The following is a 12413-nucleotide window of genomic DNA, read 5'->3' as shown; positions in this document are numbered from 1 at the left end:
CAGCAACCCAAGACATTATCTCCTATCTCTTTCCATTATGCATTCATTTATTTTATTTATTTTTAACTCTCCATGGACAATCTGTTAACACATTCTTGGGAAACAGCCAGTTACAACTCAAAATGGCTAGCTATCTAACTTTTTTTTTTTGCTTTTTTTTTTTTTTTTTTTTTTTTTTTGCTTTTTTAGGGCCTCACCCAAGGCACATGGAAGTTCCCAGGCTAGGGATCAAATCAGAGCTATAGCTGCCGGCCTACCCACAGTCACAGCCGTGAAACTTGTTTCTTAAGTTATTAGGAAGCTTTAACATGGTATGTTTTCTTTTCTGCTTTTCTTTTTTGGCTGCCCTGTGACACATGGAGTTCCCAGGCCAGGCATCAGATCTGAGCCGCAGTTTCAACCTGCGCTGCAGCTGCTGCAATGCCAGATCCTTCCGTGCCAGATCCTTTAACCCACTGTGCTGGGCCAGGGATGGGACCTGCGACCTTGATGCTCAGCGACGCTTCAGATCCTGCTGTGCCACAGGGGGAATTTCCTGGTATGTTTTAGAAAGGTAACTGTCAGCAATAGTGAAGACGGCCTGGTGTGGAGAAGCACCCCAGTCTCAAGATGCAATTACAGGAGTTTTGTTAACCTTAGAAATGGGACTGGAGGAGGACTTGGTAACAGAGACGTTAAGTAGATTGAGATTTTAGAACTTGGTAAATGATTAGATGGTGAGAGAAGATGGAAAGGAATGTTTAATTGCTATCAAAAATAACATCTGGGGAGTTCCCATCGTGGCTCAGTGGTTAACAAATCCGACTAGGAACCATGAGGTTGTGGGTTGGATCCCTGGCCTTGCTCAGTGGGTTAAGGATCTGGTGTTGCCGTGAGCTGTGGTGTAGGTCGCAGATGTGGCTCGGATCCCGCGTTGCTGTCACTGTGGTGTAGGCCAGCAGCTACAGTTCCAATTCAACCCCTGGCCTGGGAACCTCCCTATGCCACAGGTGCAGCACTAAAAAGACAAAAAGACCCCAAAAAAAAAAAAAATTATTCCGCACCTGTTGGAGGGCCTGTAATAATTCTAGAGATTAAAAGGTGAGTGGCGTAGTATGTGTTCTTGAACACCTCAGCTTAATGAGAGAGAAATTGTTAAAAAAAAAAAGATTTAATTGTGATGCTCTGTCAAAGACCTGTATGAAGTGTAATCACTGCATACGGGAGAGGGAGATGCTGGAATGATACTTAGATGGGCTGCTTTAGTATTTATTTTAGGACTAGTAGGAGTTTACAAAACAAAGGAAGAGGCACATTTGGCGGAAAAAGAGTTTAGAAGCCATGGGGAATTCTTGCCACGTGGCTGGAGAGGAGGAGGGAATGGATGGGAAAGGGCAAGCGATGAAGCCGGACAGCGACGTCGAGTCCACAGGGTCAGATGGTCCGACGGTGTTTGAGAAAGATCACTCTGGAAGCGGCGTGTATGCCTGAGGGGAGCAGGGCCACGAAGCAGGGCGTCTGGTCACGAGGGTTAAGAAAGGCTTGGTCTAGAGCAATGCCGTGGAGCTAGGAAGGAGTGGACATGTTTGAGACATTTAAGATGTGGGTCAGAGAAACACAGTGGTTGATGTGGGGATGAGATGAGTCTGGTTTCTGACGGGCGTGCCTGGGTGGTCGATGAGATCATTGGCCCCGAAGTGAAGCAAGCTCAGGAGGGAGGACGGGTTTAATTTAGGATACACTGAGTTTGAGGTGCCTGTGGGACATTCGAGAGGCTGAGGACAAAACACTGTGGAACAGACAGAAAGAAAAGCCTGAGAAAGAGACTGAAAAGGAATATTCAGAAATAAGAGAGCCGGGAAGCCAAGGGTAAGAGGAGACAGGGATGAAAGTGTAATCAACGCTCATCAGAGAAGAGCAAATCGAGGCAAGGATTCTACATTAACCTGTCAGGTTGGCAGAGTTTTTAAAGGCTTGTAAAAAATTCAGCATTAGCAGGAGTCCCCGTCATGGCTCAGTGGTTAACGAATCCAACTAGGGGCCACGAGGCTGCGGGTTTGATCCCTGCCTGGCCTTGCTCAGTGGGTTAAGGATCCGGCGTTGCTGTGACCTGTGGTGTAGGTTGCAGACGCGGCTCAGATCTCACGTTGCTGTGGCTCTGGTGTAGGCCGGCGGCTACAGCTCCAATTAGACCCCTAGCCTGGGAACCTCCATATGCCGCAGAAGTGGCCCTAGAAATGGCAAAAAGACAGACACACACAAAAAATTCAACATTAGCAGATTGATAGATGGGTTTGGGATCCTTGTATGTTGCTACAGGATGTAAACTACCTTTCCAAGAAGTAACTAGGCAAATCTATTTCAAGAATGTTTATAACCTCATATCCTTAAGCTAGTCCTTTCCCCACTTGGGATCTACCCTTAAGAAATAAGAGGCATCTGGGAGTTCCCCTTGTGGCTCAGTGGTAAGGAACCTGACTAGTATTCATGAGGATGAAGGTTCGATCCCGGGCCTCAGATCAGTGGGTAAGTATCTGGTGTTGCCATGAACTGTGGTGTAGGTCGAAGACACAGCTCAGATCCTGCGTGGCTGTGGCTATGGTGTAGGCCGGCAGCTGCAGCTCCAATTCGACCCCTAGCCTGGGAACTTCCAATATGCCTTGGGTGCAGCCCTAAAAAAAAAAAAAAAAAGAAAGAAAAAAAAAGAAAAAAAGAAGTAAGAATCTGAAACAAGGAAGTTTTCTACAAAAATGTGTATAAGAGCTAGATATATGAGTGAAAATTGAAAACTAGCTACATGTCAACTGTAGAAGAAAAACTAAATAAATTATGGTACATCCAACAAACTACAATCTTTCCAATCCCTACTCCATTCCCTACTAGTTTTTTGGGGGAAGGAGGAGGGAACTTGGTTTGGCTCAGGTTAATGATTTATTGCAGGAGTTATTTTGGTGTTGGAATTATCTACATACTCTTTTCCAGTGACATTTATATTATTTATACTGTAAATTCTTATACCAAGACTATTTTGAATCCAGATTCGTTAGATAGGAGAAGTATACAAGTTAATATTACACAAGCTACTTGGAGTGTTTGGGATTCATCTTTCACACAGTGGTTTCTTAATTCCAAATTTAGCCGATGTTAACACAAGAATGTTAATTCTAATCTGAGAATTTAAATTCTATTCTGATTCTATATTTTATAATAACATTACCCAATTAATTAATGAATTTCCAAATCAGGAAGGCAGGAAAAAGTATTTCACACCAAAAAAGACAGTATTTTTCCCTAAAAGGTTTCATAAAAATGTTATGAGGTTTACCTTTTCATTCAATTTATGCTCAATTTTAGTCTGGAAAGAAAGCTGGAAAAAAATTAAAAAGAAATGCACTTGTGTTTAAAAAACTACAGGTTTAGGGAAGAAGATGTCTAACACTTTACAAAACTGTCCTTTTACTTAGATCTCTGCAGCTCTCAAACACGCATAATCTACTTTTAAAGCTAAGAAAGTCAACAACACTTCTACAGTTTTTTGATCTGAAGAAATTATAGAGAATATTTAAATTCAAGAAATTAGAAAGTAACATTCAATTGAATCAAAAAAAGTAAAAGAAAGGAATTAATACAGGCAATAGTGGAACTTAATTAGAAATCAGAAGAGGGAGGAAGTTCCTGTGTGGCTCAGCGGGTTAAGGATCTGGTGTCATTGCATCAGCTCAGGTGGCTGCTGTGGCATGGGTTCCTTCACTGACCTGACCTGAGAGCTTTTGCATGCTACAGGAGCAGCCAAAAAAGGGGGGGGGGGCCAGAAGAAATCAGAAGAGTGAAACTGATAAATCTAAGGGCTGATACTCAAAAACAACCCATACACTAGCTTAATGGATAGAAAAGCATAAATATACAATATCAGGTAGGAAAAAAAACTCCAGAAATTAATAAGGTAGTATATTGAGCAACTCACACAAATATAGTAGAAAACCTGGATGAAATGAATAACGTCTAGAGAAATATAAATTATCAAAACAGGCTCAAAAACAGATAAAAAATCAGAGTTCCCAATGTGGCTCAACATGTAGCTAAGGATGTGATATTGTCTCTTTGAGTATGCCTATTCTATCCTTGGCCTTGCTCAGTGGGTTAAGAATCTGGCATTGCCGTGGCTGTGGTATAGATCTCAGCTGTGGCTCTGGGAACTTCCATATGCTGCAGATTTGGCTATAGAAAGACTTTTTTAAAAAAGAGTGATAAAAAAAATCAAAATGGAGTTCCTGTTGTGGCTCAGCAGGTTAAGAATCCGACTAGTATCCATGAGGATGCGGGTTTGATCCATGCCCTGCTCGGGGATTAAGGGTCTGTTGTTGCTGTAAGCTGTGGTGTAGGTTGAAGATGTGACTTGGATCTGGTGTTGCTATGGCTGTGGCATAAGGCTGGCAGCTGCAGCTCTGATTTGACCCCTACCCTGGGAACTTCCATATGCCACAGGCGTGGCCATAAAAGAAAAAAAAAAAATCTACACAGATTATTAACCTTGGTAGAAACTGAGAAAAGCATTCAAAATCTACTATTTTGGAGTGCTGGAGAAAGAAGAAAAGGCTTCCAGATGCAATTTAAGAAGTCATCGTAATGTGATCACCAAAACCTAAAGAGTATAAAAGACAAAATTATAGAATAATATCATATATACCAATCAATACAAAATTCCTTAAAGATCCAGAAATACATTAAAATAATAATGTATATAACAATTTATTTAAGGAATGCAAGACAATTTAAGGTTGGGAAACCTATTCATATAGTGCATCCATATTAATAGGTCAAATATAGAAAAATAGTATCATCTCCATAGATCCCCAAATTTAATTTGAAATGATGATTCCAAAGAATACTATAAGAAAACATGTGATTATTACAATAGCCAAGATATGGAAGCAACCTAATTGTCCATCAACAGATGAATGGATAGTGAAGATGCGGGTATCTTAGTCATAAAAAAAAAGAATGTAATTTTGCCATTTGCAACAACATAGATGGACTTGGAGGGTGTAATGCTAAGTGAAATGAGTCAGGCAGAGAAAGACAAATACTGTATGACATCACCTATATGTGGAATCTAAAAAATACAACAACTAGCGAATATAACAAAAAAGCAGACTCACAAATATAGAGAACCAACTAATGGTTACCAGTGGGGAGAGGGAAAGCAGGAGGGGAAGACAGAAATTGGGGATTAAGAGGTATAAATTCTTATGTATAAAATAAGCTACAAGGACATATTGTTCAACACAGGGAACTTAGCCAGTATTTTTATAGTAACTATAAATGGAGTATAACCTTTAGATGTGAATCACTATATTGTACACCTGTAACATAATATTGTATATCAGTTATACTTTGATAAAAATGAAGAAAGTATGCATATAATCCTGCAGTAATAAAGCACATGAAACCTAGAAAAAAGCACATGGAACTCCAAAACATAAAATATCAAATAGTTAATTTGATTATTTAAAATTTAGAACAGATCTAAACAGACAGTTCTCCAAAGAAGACATATGGATGGCCAAAAAAACACATGAAAAGATGTTCAACATCACTCGTTAGAGAGATGCAAATCAAAACCACTATGAGGCACCACCTTACACCAGCCAGAATGGCCATCATCAAAAAGTCTACAAACAATAAGTGCTGGAGAGGATGTGGAAAAAAGGGAACCCTATTACACTGTCAGTGGGATTGTAAATTGGTGCAACCCCTGTGGAAAACAGTATGGAGATGCCTCAGAAAACTAAAATAGAACTCCCATTCGATCCAGTAACCCCCACTCCTGGGCATCCATCCAGAGAAAACCATGACTCGAAAAGACACATGCACTCCAGAGTTCACTGCAGCACTATTTGCAATAGCCAAGACATGGAAACAACCTAAATGTCTATCGACAGAGGAGTGGATCAAGAAGAGGTGGTACATATGCACAATGGAATATTACTCAGCCATTAAAAGGAAATGAATAACAGCATTTGCAGCAACATGGATGGACCTAGAAATTATCATGCTAAGTGAAGTCAGACAGTGAGACACCAACATCAAATCCTATCACTTACATGTGGATCTAAAAAAGGACAGAGTGAACTTCTTTGCAGAACAGATACTGACTCACAGACTTTGAAAAACTTATGGTTTCCAAATGAGACAGGTTGGGGGGAGGGGGGATGGGTGGGGGGTCTGGGATAGAAATGCTATAAAATTGGGTGGTGATGGTCGTTGTACCACTATAAATGTAATAAAATTCATTACAAAAATAAAATAGTCCTAAAAAAATTTAGAACTAACATATGCCCCAAATAGCATAAACAGGATGAAAAGGCCAAAACATAAACTGGGGAGATTTTTTTTTTTTTAACAAAAAATGCAAGCGTTCCCGTCATGGCTCAGTGGTTAACGAATCCGACTAGGAACCATGAGGTTGTGGGTTCGATCCCTGGCCTTGCTCAGTGGGTTAAGGATCCAGCGTTGCCGTGAACAGTGGTGTAGGTTGCAGACGTGGTTCAGATCCCGCATTGCTGTGGCTCTGGTGTAGGCCGGCAGCTGCAGCTCTGATTGACCCCTGGCCTGGGAACCTCCATATGCCGTGGGAGTGGCCCAAGAAGTGCAAAAAGACCAAAAAAAAAAAAAAAGCAAATTACTGGTAAACAAGAAAAATATGTTTGGGGAGTTCCTATTGTGACTCTGTGGTCACCAACCTGACTAGTATCCATGATGATGTGGGTTTGATCCCTGGCCTCGCTCAGTGGGTTAAGGATCTGGCGTTGCTGTGCACTGTGGTGTAGGTCACAGATGTGGCTTGAATATGGCCTTGCTGTGGCTGTGGTGTAGGCCAGCAGCTGCAGGTCTGCTTTGACCCCTAGCAAGGGAACTTCCATATGCCATGGGTGTGGCCCTGAAAAGACAAAAAGAAAAAAAATGTTTAACCACAGTTCAAGAAGCTTTAGAAAAAGAACCATAAAAGTTTTTGAAAATATGAATAGATTTAATAAGTAATAATAAATAATGAGACTATTATAAGAAAGTGAATATCCACTATACATTTTAACTACTTGGGAATAATGAATGAAAATGAACTAGATGCTTTGCCAACATATATAATTATTGGAGTTAGACTCAACTAACCAATTGAAATATTCTGAAGTAGAAAAACAGTTCTAAGTATTGTTATGCTGTACAAGCTAAATTGTTAATCAAATCAGGGTACCTTGTTTGGAATTCAATTTCACTTCTAATTTTGAAAATCAGGCTAAAATTCTGGGCACATTACTTTAAAATCAATCTAAGAATAGTGTGTGGGATTATTGCACTTTTCATAGTCAATGAGATAAAATCTAAAAACTATTTAAGCAGGAATTGAAGGCATTTGGGGCTGTGATGTGTGGCACAATGCCTTCGTTTAAATTACCAGATTTATTTAGAGCGTGTCAGTGTCAGGCAGCTATTACTGCCATCACAGACTTAACACCCTTATTTGCTGCTTTTCAATTTTTGAATTTCTTTAGAAGCAAGAAATAATCATAAGATGATTGTTTAATTCATTCTCCCATAAATTTTTTCTTAAAAATTACTGATCATCTTAAAACTTACTTGAACAGATGTTGCCCTTGACATCTTAGGAACAACAATTTAGTCAGGAGGTTCTAAAGTTAGTAATGCCACGATTAAATGAAGAAAAATATTCTATGGGTAAGAATTATTAGGGAAACAAAACTGAGTTTTCCCAAAAGGTGCTTTTTTTGGAAATCTGTGACTGGTTACCTGACTCATCCGTGGGAGTGATGTTTCATTTGTGTATGAAAATAATCTTTTTCATGTTTCAGTTCCCTTTATTTTAGTCACCAATATGATATCTTTATTAATTTTGATTGACTGTTTACCCTAAGTGAACAGTTGAAGTATATATGGTTTTATTTCTTTAAGCAACTTATATCCTAAAAACTCTATAATAAGCAAAAAAGCAGGAAAGCAAATTAGGAATCATTTACAAGAGATATGACAAAGATTTATATTCTTAATATATAAATGCCTCATGTATCAATCAGAAGAATGCTAGCAGCCCAGGAGAAATCTAGGCAAAAAGTAAAAACACAAAATTAACAAAGAAGAAATTGAAATGGTCAATAAAAACACAGCGAATGTGTTTTACATACCAGTTAGTAAAGAGGGTACACAACAAAATGTGTTCATCTATTTAATTGTAAGGATAAGCAAAATTATGAAACCTAATGTTGTCTAGAGTACAGTGAGGCTGGCAATGCATTCCTACATGTTGGTGTACGTGTAAATTGGTGCAAAATTTCCAGAAGGCACTTTGGCAATAAGACTAAGGCTCAATTTTTCATCATTGTTGAATCAGTAATCTCAGTTTTAGAAATGTCAACGTCATGGGTAATCAAAATGGTTTTTTTTAAAAGAGGCACACACATGTATATGGTATCTGATTGTCCTGAGACATAGGAATGGGCAAATAAGGTATTTTGATGTGTTGGGATATTAAGCCACTTCACTAAAATATCATATTTGATAAGAACATTCCATGATTTGGGGAACGCTCACAATAAAATTAGGAACTAATAGATACGTGTGTGGTAGTATAATCCGGGACAAAGAGTGCTGTGGTAGTGTGATGGATCAACCTGGTGGACTGCGGTACCCAGTTATCTAACCAAATGCTGATCTGGGTGTGTATAAGTTCTCCAATCTCTTGACATTAAGTAGAGGTCATACTTAATAATTTGGGCCTCATCCAATCAACTTCAGGCCTTGAGCACCAACTGAGGTCTCCTGAAGAAGAAATTCTGCCTCCAGTTTGAAACATCAACTCCTGCCCTGAATTTCCAGCCCATCCCACAAACATCAGATTTGCCAGCCCCCATAATCCTGTGGGCCAGTTCCTTAAATACTTCTTACTAGAGATGTCCTATTGGTTCTGTTTCTCTGGACAACCGTGACTGGTACAACTACGAATATCCCTACACGAATATCTATTCTTCTCCTTTTCCTTCCCAATTGAACCCTGAATTTTATAGCTGGACACCAGGCTATTCAGAATGAAGACTTCATTTCCCTGGCTTTCTTGGAGTTAGTTATAAACACGTGACTAGGTGCTGATCAATGAGGTATAAATAAAAGTGTTGAGTGGTAATTCCTACAAGTTTCTCTAAAGGGGACGGGCCTTCCCTTCTCTTCCTCCCTCTGTCAAGCTGCCTGGAGCACAGACGTGCCCTTATCAGCCCATCAGCACCAAGACCATGAGGGCCACACCCTAGAGATGGCAAGGCAGAAATGTGGGCACCTCCATACTTCATGAAACCACTGGATCTTTTCGAATTAGTGTTTTCATTTTCTTCAGAGAAACACCCAGGAGTAGAATTGTTGTATTCTTTGGTGGTTCTATTTTTAATGTTGCAGGGAACTTTCATATGTTCTCCATAGAGGCTGCACCAATTTACATTCCCACTAACCGTGCCCCAGGGTTTCCCCTTTTCTCCATCCTCGCCAGCACTTGTTACCCGCCCGTCTCTTTGGTAACAGTCCTTCTGGCAGGTGTGAGATGGTATCGCTGCCGTTTGGATTTTCATTTCTCTGATCATAAATGATGTTGAGTCTTTTCATTTGCCTGGATGTCTTCTTTGGGGAAATATTTATGCAGATCCTCTGCCCGTAATTTTACTTCCAAATTGTGAGTGTGTTGTTTCCAGTGTTGTTGAGAAGTCTGCTGCTATTCTGGTTCCTGATTCTTGGGAAGTAGTCTGAAGAATGTTAGGATTTCTCCTTGTCCCCACTGTTGGAAAGTAGTATGATCAGGAGCTCTATGTGGGTACATTTTCATCTATTGTCCTAAGCATGCGGCAGGCGGGCCCTTTCAGTTTGGAAACTCATATCCTTCAGTTACTGAAATTTTTCTTAAATTATTTAACAGTTTTCTCCCTCCTCGATTCTTTCTGTTCCATATTTTTGGAATACCTACATACAGATATATGAGCATTAATACCTTCTCTTTCATACGAATTCCTCTGTCTTTGTGCTTTAGTACTTAGGGTTTTTCCTCAACTTTATCTCCCAGCCCTTCCATTCAGCTTTTTATTTCTTATCACGATTATATTTTTACTTTGTTCTTTGAAATTTCCCTTAATAGTATTTTGTTCCTGTTGCTTGGATGCTGTATTCTCCATATCTGAGGATATACAAATTATTTTTTTTTAAGCCTTCCTCTCTGTGCAGTGAGTTTCCCCCTTTTTTCTGTTTGTTTTTCAATCTCTATGTCTTATGTTAGAGGAGCTCCTGCGCTGTCTGCTCATACTTTAGGGACTCAGAAGTGTTTCTGAAACTGTGTGGGAGTGAGTGGGGCTTGCTGTGGACAGTGGGCTTCTCTGCAGCATCCTCTGATGCGGAACCACCAGTGTCAGCATTGGGTGGTCTTCACCTGACCTGATTCAGTCCTGCATGGAGTAATCTTCCCATCTCCTGCCTGGAGGACATGACCTTGATATCCTAGGAAGCGATTGTGGGGAGCAGACTGGCCGCCTCACTTGCCACGTGTAAATGTTCTCTTATTCTCCTGTTTTCAGCAAAGTCCACTTTCAGCTGCAGTCGCGGTCCCCCAGTCAGAGACCCTCGTGCTGCCCTTTCTGGGGAAAGAAACCTCCACGGCGTCACCTGGCTGTGGCATCTTGGGTTCTGAGTGCTTCTTAAACATACCTTCTGCAATTCTTCTGGGTTTCAGTCACACGACTGGTACACCAGAGCCTCGACGGCAAATCCTCTGGGGGTTCTGAGTTGCTTCGTGACTTTCCCCATTGCTGGCTCATGCTTTTGCTTTCTTGCATTTATTCAGTGAGGTATCACTCCTCTTGCGTTCAGCTTCCCAAATGTGCTTATTATCTCCTCTACCTTTCTCTTTGTCTTTTAGTGTATATTTTTATTTCAATATTTTCAATGTCACGTATACGATTTAAATTAATTTTGTCATTTTGTTATAGATGTTTATGGTTTTATGCTTCCTTCTTGTTTTTGTCTTTTTCTCTATAAATCAGGTTGTATTTGCTCTTCTCTACTGTTTTGAAAAGTCAATAATTATTTTTTTTTTTTCTTTTTAGGGCTGCACCTGCAACATATGGAAGTTCCCAGGCTAGGGGGTCTAATCAGAGCTGCAGCTGCCGGCCTGCACCAAAGCCACAGCAATGTGGGATCCAAGCTGCATTGTGACCTACACCGCAGCTTTGGCAACGCCAGATCCTTAATCTACTGAGCAAGGCCAGGGATCAGATCTGCATCCTCATGGACACTATATCAGGTTCTTAACCCCCTGAGCCACAACAGGAAACTCCCCAATAATCTATTTTTAATTCTCAAAACAATTAACCCTATTTTCCCTAAAACATTCTTTAACTAATATTTCTCCAATTCACAAGAATCAAATGTGTAATTTCACCTTTTGAGTCCCCCCCCCCTTTTTTTTTGTCTTTTTTTGCCATTTCTTGGGCCACTCCTGCGGCATATGGAGATTCCCAGGCTAGGGGTCTAATCGGAGCCGTAGCCATCAGCCTACGCCAGAGCCACAGCAACGCAGGATCCGAGCTGCGTCTGCAACCTACACCACAGCTCACGGCAACGCCGGATCGTTAACCCACTGAGCAAGGGCAGGGACCGAACCTGCAACCTCGTGGTTCCTAGTCGGATTCGTTAACCACTGCGCCACGACAGGAACTCCTCCCCCTATTTAATATAAAGAATTAGCATAACTTTCTGGCCTTATATCTTTTTCTTGCTCCTTTCTCTAATATTGAGATATTTTGAATGTCTGGATCTAGATTGTCACTCAGAAGTTTTAGGTGTCTTCTCTTTTGGTGTTTTGTTTTTGTTTGTTTGTTTGTCTTTTTGCCTTTTCTAGGGCCGCTCCTGAGGCGGCCTATGAAGGTTCCCAGGCTAGGAGCCTAATCAGAGCTGCAGCTGCTGGCCTACACCACAGCCACAGCCACAGCCACACGGGATCTGAGCCGTGTCTGCAACCTACACCACAGCTCATGGCAACGCCGGATCCTTAACCCACGGAGCGAGGCCAGGGATCAAACCTGCAACCTCATGGTTCCTCGTCAGATTCGTTAACCACTGCGCGGGACGGAAACTCCTAGGTATCTTCTCTTTTAAGAGTAATTATGACTTGTTTTAACCTGGCTCCCTAGAAAACAGAGCCCAAGGCAAAGCTTGTGAACTAATGCTTCATGGGAGGGTTCAATCCCGGGGAAGCAACAGCGAGGGGAAAAGTAAAACCGGGAGGGAGAGAAAGAGGCAGTTAGGGGGTGGCACGTTCAACGTCATGGGAAACGGCTGGGGTCTTAGTCACATGGGGCGTCTTTGGAGAGGCTGAGGGCAGTTCCGCGTCT

This window comes from Phacochoerus africanus, chromosome 6 (assembly GCF_016906955.1).
Source record: "Phacochoerus africanus isolate WHEZ1 chromosome 6, ROS_Pafr_v1, whole genome shotgun sequence".
Classification (NCBI taxonomy): Eukaryota; Metazoa; Chordata; class Mammalia; order Artiodactyla; family Suidae; genus Phacochoerus; species Phacochoerus africanus.
This window is presented reverse-complemented; position numbering follows the sequence as displayed.